The 9,993-nt window shown below is 32.3% G+C and overlaps 1 long non-coding RNA gene across 1 annotated transcript; it reads left to right on the top strand.

Moving 5' to 3' along the window:
- Positions 1-1,153: 1,153 nt before the first annotated feature.
- On the top strand, positions 1,154-5,110 carry LOC123543341 (uncharacterized). Its single transcript, XR_008367066.1, has 5 exons — positions 1,154-1,282; positions 1,889-2,001; positions 2,539-2,675; positions 3,027-3,124; positions 3,578-5,110. It is a non-coding gene; the product is annotated as an uncharacterized LOC123543341 (long non-coding RNA).
- Positions 5,111-9,993: the final 4,883 nt, after the last annotated feature.

Genomic DNA, 9,993 nt, shown 5'->3' with positions numbered 1-9,993 from the left:
AATTATATTTATGTTATTTCAGTTTGTCAGGGATTATATATTAATGCACCTCGGTGAAATGAGATAAGGACATAAATTTGCAATTTACATTCATTCTGACAATTTAAAGATGAACAGTTTTGCACAAAACCATTTGTCACGGCAAAATGGAATTTAATTTCTGACGGATGAGTTTTAGAAACGACTTCAAATTAAACTATACTTCTGAAATATACTCTATATTCATTTAGCAATCATTTTCCATTTTTGGCCATGTTTTGCATTTATCTCATTGTGTACGCATTGCATGTCGGTTTCCAAAAGATTTGTAGTCGAAATGTACTGGCTAGCCATCGCATGGGGATATACCAAAGTCCAGAAGAAGATAGGAGGCGATAAGACAATGTACCGAGTCCATGAACCAAGTCTATATGTCACAGGTTAATGTCGCAAATTGATTTCAAATTGGTTTTTTGTATATATGTTTTGTCTAGAACTTAAGGCTTATTCTTATTCAATAAATGTTGACTTTAAGTTATTTTTGCCCAGAGCATAACTTAATACACATTCGAGGCATTAACTCTAAACTTGACATATAGGTTGGTGACCAGTAGACAATTTGCGAAGCACATGAACTTTTGTCGTTAGTCAAAAGTCTAGATCACAAATTGATTTTAAATCTGTCCTTTATATGTTTGTCCAGAGCACATCATTAAAACCATTCAGAGCTATTGTTAAATAATTTTGGCGTTGATTTTATTCATTTCAGTGTGATACTTTCATAGATATGTTTTCATCTGTTGATCATAGATCTACTACAATTTTAACTCTCCTATTTCAGTTTATTTATAATTGTCCTGCACTTGTTTGCCAATAAAGTTCCTCCTTTAAAGGAAATACTGTTAGCAAGATAATAGGCTCAGTACATATATGTGTCCCGCCATGACATTTTTATCCCAAATGACACAAGCCTCGATATCGGTAAAATGACGTTGAAGTTGACGTCACTTAATTAGATATTTGTTTTCATTAATTTGTTTTTAAAGCAACAGCCATTTAGTGTTAAAATCAATAATATCAGACGAAGATTTTTAATTTTATACGGTTAATATTTAGTTATCGCAAGACTATGTAGTAGTAAAATATCACAAATAATGAGTGAATTAGCGAATTGTTTCCCTTTGAAATCTACACGCCATTAGCGGTGTATACATGTGTGAAACTGGGTAAGAGAAAACATGTAGTTATTGCGCTGAATATACGCGGATATTTAAAGTACATGGCGGATTTATTGGTTGTTATGGTAAGTGTTTATTTTCATCATAAATTTATTCGTTAGTTAAGTAAAAAAGAATGGACAGACCACTTCTTTTGTTGATGTATCGAAGATACAATTTCAACTTGGCAGCGAAAAATGGCCGTGTTGACATTTCGAATTGACTGCTGCTGTCAAATACTTTTAATATTTTTTTTCTGTATATTTGTAAATTTTCATGATGGCAGAATATACTTGCAGCCAAGACAGTGAGGCATCTACTATATAAAGTACATTCTGTTGGAAATTTTCTATCCAGAAATTGTAAATAGACAGGAATATTGTACATTTTCTTTAACTGTCACAGATGTGAACTGGTGAATAATTACATGGTCATTAATTATTAATTTATGCACATATAGTAGAATCTATGACAATTAGAAAAGAAAAGTACAATAACACAGGAAAAGTGATGTTTTAAATTGTCATTTTTTGTTGCAATAGCAACTAAAATAGACATTGAAAATTTCTTTAAAAAATCTACATGCAATTTACAATGCTATTTTTTTTTCATTCTCACTACTGTCAGTACTGACAGACAGCATACTGGTAGGCTACTAAATAAATGAAAAATTCTTTGTTTATATTTTTCAGGACAACCTCCAGCAGTATGAGATATAAAGGTTCACTGCAGTTTTGACTATGCTCAACAAGTACTGTACACATACTATGCTCAGCAAGTGAAGTTGCTGTGAGTTCTCATGCAGGTATAATATTTAAAGTTAGTGTTTACATTCATATCAGTGTCAGTATTGATTTCTCAAATGCATTTTTTTAATATCAATTTTAAATATGAAATTCCATATACTGCAGTATCACTAACTTAAATTCCACAGTCTTCAAAACAACCATGGCTCTACAAATAAAAGCTACAAAGCTACAGTGCACATTTTACATTTGAATTTAGAGTGACACCTTAATAACAGAAATTTTGTCAAGTGAAATTATCCAAAGGAAGTTGTGTTTTTAAGACTTGATTTTACTATTAATTTCTTTGCTTGTTTTTTTTTCACTGAACTTTTTGTAAATCCCTGAAATGGGATTGAAAATACTGCATTGGTTTATAATAAAGATGCTGTATAATAAGCACTGTAAATCAGAATAAATCAGCTTAAATTTTGATAAATGCAAGTTTTTGTCAAGCAGTATCTATAAGAAATGATGGACATTTTTGGTCAGTGTTGATTCACCCTATTTTGATCAGGATTTTGATACATTTCTCATAAACTGTTCTTGTTTTTAAGGCTCTCAGATTTTCTACCTAGTGTATGAAAAGTACAGTACAGCTGTTGGAAGTGGAGCATCATGGCTATGGATAAAAAAAGGTTTCATTACATATGGACAATTATATTGGACAAAATAAGAAAAGTGTTCTTATAAGGTAAGAATTTCCAAAAAATAAAGAAATATTTATTAAGCTCACAGAACTTGATGTTGAAATATTTAATTTCACAATGTGATCATACACTTCAGTTTGGAAAGTCACTGGTTTCCAGTTATATATATAATGTGCATACTTTTATGTAAATGAAACATCATATCTCCACTGATAAACATTGATTTATAATTTGAATATTGCATACTTGCATAACATATTGTATTAAATTCAGCTGTGTAGCTGGTATTTAATTGTTGTAATAAAGTGATGCTATGTTATATTCTAAGGACTACACTATTACTACTTAAAAGTTATTGTCTAAGAATTCATTGTTTAAATATACCCTTATTTCAGTTCTGGAATGTGGCTCGTTATGATGGGTCTACATGATTGACTTGGAGTACAACCTGATGGAGGCCTGGCTTGCAGAATTCAGTCCTGAACATGTTTAGGTATATTTGGCTTGTCACCTCTTTAAGCAGTTTTTTGTAATAATCAGGTATTGATAAAACTTGCTGCAGAGTTGATGTCTGTAAATAGGCCACTTATATTTAAGATGCCACATTTTCTGTTTCTTGTTATGTTGTTAAAGAGTTTCTAGCTCACTGCAAGCCAGTTCAACAGAAATAACATAATTGTAATACAGTAACTGTTTTTTTTTTCTTATCCAGGTTAAAGAATTATTTGTTAAAACGAGATCAAAATCATGGCCCTTACTTGATGTAAAATATGTGCAATGGTCGAACTTTTTGATGAAAAGAGGTTGTCATTACTATAATAAAATTCTAAAATGTAATTTAATGTAATTATGTGTGAGCTGACTTATGGACAGCTGTTGTTCAGGATTGAAAAAAAAGGTTATTAGTGTTCTTTGTCTTAAATATTTGATACACTTATCATTACAGAATGTCTTCTGCATGACTTGGTATAGTATTCTTGAAGGATTATAACTTCAACGCAGAGACGGAGATTAATATTTTAGGCAGGTGATTGGCATGATGCAAATTCTCCAATGGTATTACCATTCCTGAGCTGGATGCCAGTCGACAGTTGTACCTGTATAATGGAATAGCGCCCCTGTTGCAGCAACATCAATGTATGCTCAAAATTAACAGTGCCAAAGCTATTAAAATTGAGAACTCAGTCATTTAAAACAAAATGAATGGAAAAACAGTGTTTAACATTTAAAGTAATACAGAGAAAGAGCTCAACTCATTTGGTACTTTCTGAAATTTTAATTAATTTGAAAGTGTTTTTGAATTTTTAAAGGTGTACTAGACCAAAATTCCATATATATGTATATGAACAAATGCTTCATTATGGTGTCAGCAGTAGTATGCATTGGCTAAATATAGACACACTGTATGTATGTAAGGCTGAACACAGTATAAATGTGAAATTCCTAAAAGACACTGGAAGATTTTTCAACAATCTACAGTTTAGTACTGCATGACATAAAATTATGAATGGAGCTCTACATACACATGATTTATACATTAAGCAAAGTTAAATATATTTATTGATCATCTTGATGATTTTCTACATTTGAAGTAATTACCTAAATGTTAAATATTTTAGTGAAGATATATTTTATGCAACTATATAAGTTGAAAAAAGCTACCATCCAGGAAGAATATTTTGAAATGATACTTTTACTTGAAAATTTATGTGAAAAATGAAGGAAATAGATATGAAAATGAATTCTTTATTTTATAAAAAATGTTGTTGCCATGGAAACAGAACTTGAGTATTAAGTTTATCTGCTTTCATACCAGAGTTATATGACTTTTAATTATAATAATGTTAACAATTTAATGTTATATAGTCATCACTCATCTGATACTTTTAATTCAATTTACACTGTCATTGAGCAATGCATCTTAAGTACATTTGAAGTTGAATGACACATTACAAATATTAGATATTTATGGAATTTTGAGAATGAATATAAATCAGAAAATTCACAAATTCTAGTTCTTCTGGAGAACTAATATACATTTTATAAATTTACATTTTTGTATCAAATGTAGACTAAAATGTCTGTTAAATTGACATTTAAAGCAATTCTTGTATTTTGTTGCTATGGAAACATGAATTGTGACAATTTTTTAATATAAAATAGCATATTTATAGCAAGAAGGCATTATCAACTGTGCTAATCATGTTAAATACTTTTAATATTGATGGCAAAGTATGAAATTAAAATATATATGATAAAAGTAAATGATTTTATCATTTGTCATTATTATTAAACAAAAAGTGCAAGTTTGCGATGGGGAGTTATTGTACAAAAAATGCTATAATATTGTTATTTTAAAAGATGCAGGTCTAAAATTTTGAATTTATGTTAAGGACACATGTACAGTTCAGAATATGTGAAAAACTCAGTTTCCATAAAAATGTCATTTGGGACCATTTTGTCATGGCTTGTCACATATAATTTAAGCTACTATTGTCATTTGTAGTTCGTGTTCGCAAGATTTCAGATAAATTGATTCCTATTCCATGTTGTAACAAACAATCGAACCGGTTGACATTTGACTTTGACGACAGTTCCTGTTTTAGATACACAAACTTAAGGCGTGAAATTTTTTCACACTTTTGCAAACTGATATTTTGTTTTATGAAAGATATGGCATTACACGTTATACAAAAACGCAATGGAAATCTGTGTTTAAATTGCTACTATTATGGAATGTGACAAATAATATACTCAGTATTCAGCAGAAGCAGGGAATTGACTTCTGGCTTTTTAAAGTAACATATAAAAGCATTTCTACGTTTAACATATTATTAGTATACCAGATTTATATAGCACCTTTTTCATGATAAACACGTTCAAGGGCACTTTACAGGGCGCTCTGACCAGAGGGACAGAGTGAGACAAAGCTCCCAGAACAGATAGAGAGAAAACCTTTTTTTTTAGTTACAGGCCTGTCCGGCTAACTTATCCTAGCTCTTTGCGAGTAGACAGTCTGGTTCTATAACGTGCCCGGTGTATAGCACCAATACACCAATACACGCGAAGCCGTCTTTCCTTGGAAGAACCAGTACTGGCCTCTTAGTTAGGCGGGAGACACTCAAAGCATCTCTGCAATTCCCAGTGCCTGGCCAGGATTCGAACCCCGGAGCTCTGGATTGAAAGTTAAGCGTGTTACCACTAGACCACCAGCCCGCATATCGTCTTTTGTTTTCATCGAGTTTGTAAGGGATTGATCTGTATTCTTTTTGTCCTGTTTATAATGAACCTAGTGAGATGCAAGAGTGATTTATAAGTTAAACTTCGAGTGGTTCTCTGCTCCTGATTTTTCCAAGGTGGTGCACTTTTGTGTTTTTTTCATTTACTTTGTCTGTACGTTTTACTTTGTCTAAATATTGTTTTATATTATGCATAAATATACGTACATGCTTACATGATCGTTGCTATTTCTTTCTTTATTGGTTCTTCAGCGTTCTGAATAATAGTATGTGAGGGTATTCCATGAGAAAACTTGTATTAGTGACATGATATAATTATTGCAAAATATGTAATTTAAAATACTTGAAAATCACTGTTTTTTTATGTTCATGTAAACCTAGAAACAAGTATATAGTAATACAGTTATCTAAGTGAAATCAAATTCTACCATATTTTACAAATATATGTTAGTTGTGTTGTCATGGCAACGTAAATTCCAAAGTATCCATGCATCATGAAAATATTGAGGTATGCAGATAAAAGGCCCATGATGAAATAAGAAATATACGGTAATGTTATTTTTATTAAAAATCATTTTAAACTGTTCCCAAATATTCAAACGCATGATGTTTAGTAAGTGATACGCAAAATCTGTTGCACTAATGACTTGAAAAATACACGTCATGCATGGCGACGTCATACTGCTTTCATGACGTTCTTAAAGTCACGCCTAAACTATAACTCTTAATATAGTGAAGATAATGACTTCAAGTTTTCAGATTTGAAAGGTTAAAGAATGATCTGCATGTATTTTTTATTATCTCAAATTTATTTTTTGTCACTAATACAGGTTTTCACATAGAACGGCCAAATTATACATTTTTCTAACGGCTTATAGTGAATAATAACGCCGGGATCTATTCCACGAGAATGTCCCACCGTTTACCTTTTAGGTAACTTAACGAAATAATTTATCGAAAATATTGGGTTCTATATGTCTATACCTGCAGAATGGAACATGTACTATTTTTTCAGCTTTTTTAATGTATGTAATGGTAACAATTTACTGCCTACTTTGGTGGTTTGTCGTACGTATGTGTTTACCAAGAGAAGACGATAACAAAAGGTTTTTAATAGAATGGGGGACAAGGATGCTATAAGCAAGTGGCAGTTAATAGGTCAGTCTCATTTGAAACATTTGAGCCGTGCCATGAGAAAACCAACATAGTGGCTTTGCGACCAGCATGGATCCAGACCAGCCTGCATAGCTGCGCATCCGCGCAGTCTGGTCAGGCTCCATGCTGTTCGCTTTTAAAGCATATTGGAATTGGAGAAACTGTTAGCGAACAGCATGGATCCTGGCCAGACTGCGCGGATGCGCAGGCTGGTCTGGATCCATGCTGGTCGCATACCCACTATGTTGGTTTTCCCATGGCACGGCTCATTTACTTAGACACTTGGGCGGTTATTTATTTCCTCTATTCTGGAGACGTATGTACAAAAGATGACAATTATCAATGAAACATGAAGCTATTTCGTTGCACATTCTTTGTTTTCATACACATTCTGTAAATACAATTGATTTATTTCTGAAAATAAGCTGTTAATTCAAAATTTTTGCAAAAAATCCTTAAGCATTGTGGTAATTAAAATGTTATAACCTTATTGTTTTTTTTTTGTAGGTACGATTTGATATCAAAGTAATCGACAATATATTCATTTATCAAAATTGTAAAATATATATAAAAAACTCCCTAAGAAAATCTGTAAAAGGATCCTTTGGGATAATAGACTACAACTAAACAGAATAATAGTAGACTCGGTTTGATAGAGGTAATGATATGTGCAGCACCTCTCGCGCCCCCTAGCACCGGCTTAAGTGGAACACATCTATTGAATCGATTCCATGATCCCAGATGGACCAGATAGAAACATACAGATGCTCATTCTTGCAGGATAGTCGGGACGAAATTAATATTTATTACGGTTTAATAAATGGTACTCGACTTAGTATAACAGCCTGTATAGACTTAACAGAATTGACATATATTTTCGAAGGTCCAATATATTGGACTTCAAAATATTTCCAATAATCTGTCCAAACATAAAATACATCAATTCAAAGAGCTGGTTATTCAATATATATGAAACCCCAATAAATAATTAAAGATTTACCGACACACTAAACAATGGAAATTATTTACATTTTAAATAAGACGAACAAACAAATTGAACGGAAACATTTATTTTGTAACCATACAACAAAACATATCAACCAATGGTCACCTAGTATTCAAGATGCCCGTTTCTTATTGATTTCTTAGCCTTTGATATATGCAGTATATATTTCAAAAACAAAAATGTATGTATATCGAAACCCCATAGTAAATTATATGTTTCCTACAGTTTAACTATAAATTATTTGGTCCTTATACTAATTAGCTATATTCCTTTAAGCTGTATGTTATTTCAAGGCAATATCTTTTTAGTATGTAAAGACCAGACGACAACATGTCTGATGTTCAGTCTGACTAAAATACTATAAAAGCCTATAAATTTTGTTACACAAGGCACTCCTAAAATAGCTACAAATGTTATATTAAATATATTTTGGAAACGCATAACTACAATGTGTACAATAAAATAAAATAACCCTATGAATTAGAAAAAAAAACAATCTGGCTGAAAGAAATTATGACGCACGAACAGAAAGATTAATTCACAGGGATGAAACGATGAAATTAAAATAAATTGCAGTGTTAAGCAAACAGAGATAGATAAATACTTCAGCAGTTCAAAATATTTGTAATGACACCAAATGTTGAAACAGCAAATGATGTTAAGTTAAAATATTTCAAAGCAAACTTTAAGGCAGATAACACGTCATAAGTTACTCGCTTCTTTAGAGTTAAGTTAAATGATGTTTAAAACCAGAACTGAAATGAAACAAATGAGGTTTATATAAATTGCGCAAAATATCAAACTTTCATTTGCTTTTATATTTGAGCCGCGCCATGAGAAAACCAACATAGTGGGTATGCGACCAGCAAGGATCCAGACCAGCCTGCGCATCCGCGCAGTCTGGTCAGGATCCATGCTGTTCGCTAACGGTTTCTGTAATTGAAATAGGCTTTGAAAGCGAACAGCATGGATCCTGACCAGACTGCGCGGATGCGCAGGCTGGTCTGGATCCTTGCTGGTCGCATACCCACTATGTTGGTTTTCTCATGGCACGGCTCATTTTGATTACGTATATCCTATTCTGGATTCTGAGATAAAACCGACTGTTTTGATTACAAATAAACGCTACTTTGTCTGTTAATAAAGTATTTTCACGGATATATTAAACTTGTGAAATGCTTACAAAGAGCAACATTCTCTGCTCTCTGTAAAAGCTTGCTTCTCTGTTTCTAAATATTGTTGTTTAAGTAAGCACCTAAATGACTTCTCTCAAGTGTATGTTCGAACACTGCAGGAACGTAACATTGCAGTTGGCTTTAGATAAACACGGAAAGAAAATGAATATCATATTCTTAGCTTTTCGCATAACGAAACAGTAAATACCAGCCCGCATTAATGTGCTGCTAACATTTCTCAAAATATGCACCTGGTTTTCAAGTTTTTGCCCGCGCAAAAGCGGATACCTTCATTTGAAGTACTCGCTTCTCAATCTTTTATGCGGTTTGAATTTCGTCGGCATAAGCAAGATCAATAAAAACACAGTCCGTGTAAAAAAAAAAACGTTCTGATAAATAGTACGTTAAAATTTACACCAGAGTGTAAATATTTTCTTATTTTACTGTCACATCCCGAGCAATTGTTTTTGTCTGATACTCACCTCAACGATAATCAGCATGTGGAAAAAACTAATATGTTCCAGTTGTCATGGTTCTTCTATATCATATACACTTTCATATTATACAAAAAGTATATGAGATTACCGGGCATCAATATTTGATATATTTTAACAGCACTGTTATATAGAACTTACTCATTTGTGGACCGAATGACTTAAAATAACAATCGATCATTGATTCAGCGTTCTCCGTAAGTGATTCGACAGTTCCTATATAAATCATAGACAAAAAGACTTTAGACAAACAGTCGTCTGTAAAATCGATATTGAAAGCTAACAGTAAAAAA

This window comes from Mercenaria mercenaria, chromosome 2, assembly GCF_021730395.1.
Source record: "Mercenaria mercenaria strain notata chromosome 2, MADL_Memer_1, whole genome shotgun sequence".
Classification (NCBI taxonomy): Eukaryota; Metazoa; Mollusca; class Bivalvia; order Venerida; family Veneridae; genus Mercenaria; species Mercenaria mercenaria.
Note: the sequence above shows the minus strand (reverse complement) of the source record. Positions and strands in the feature narration are given on the sequence as shown.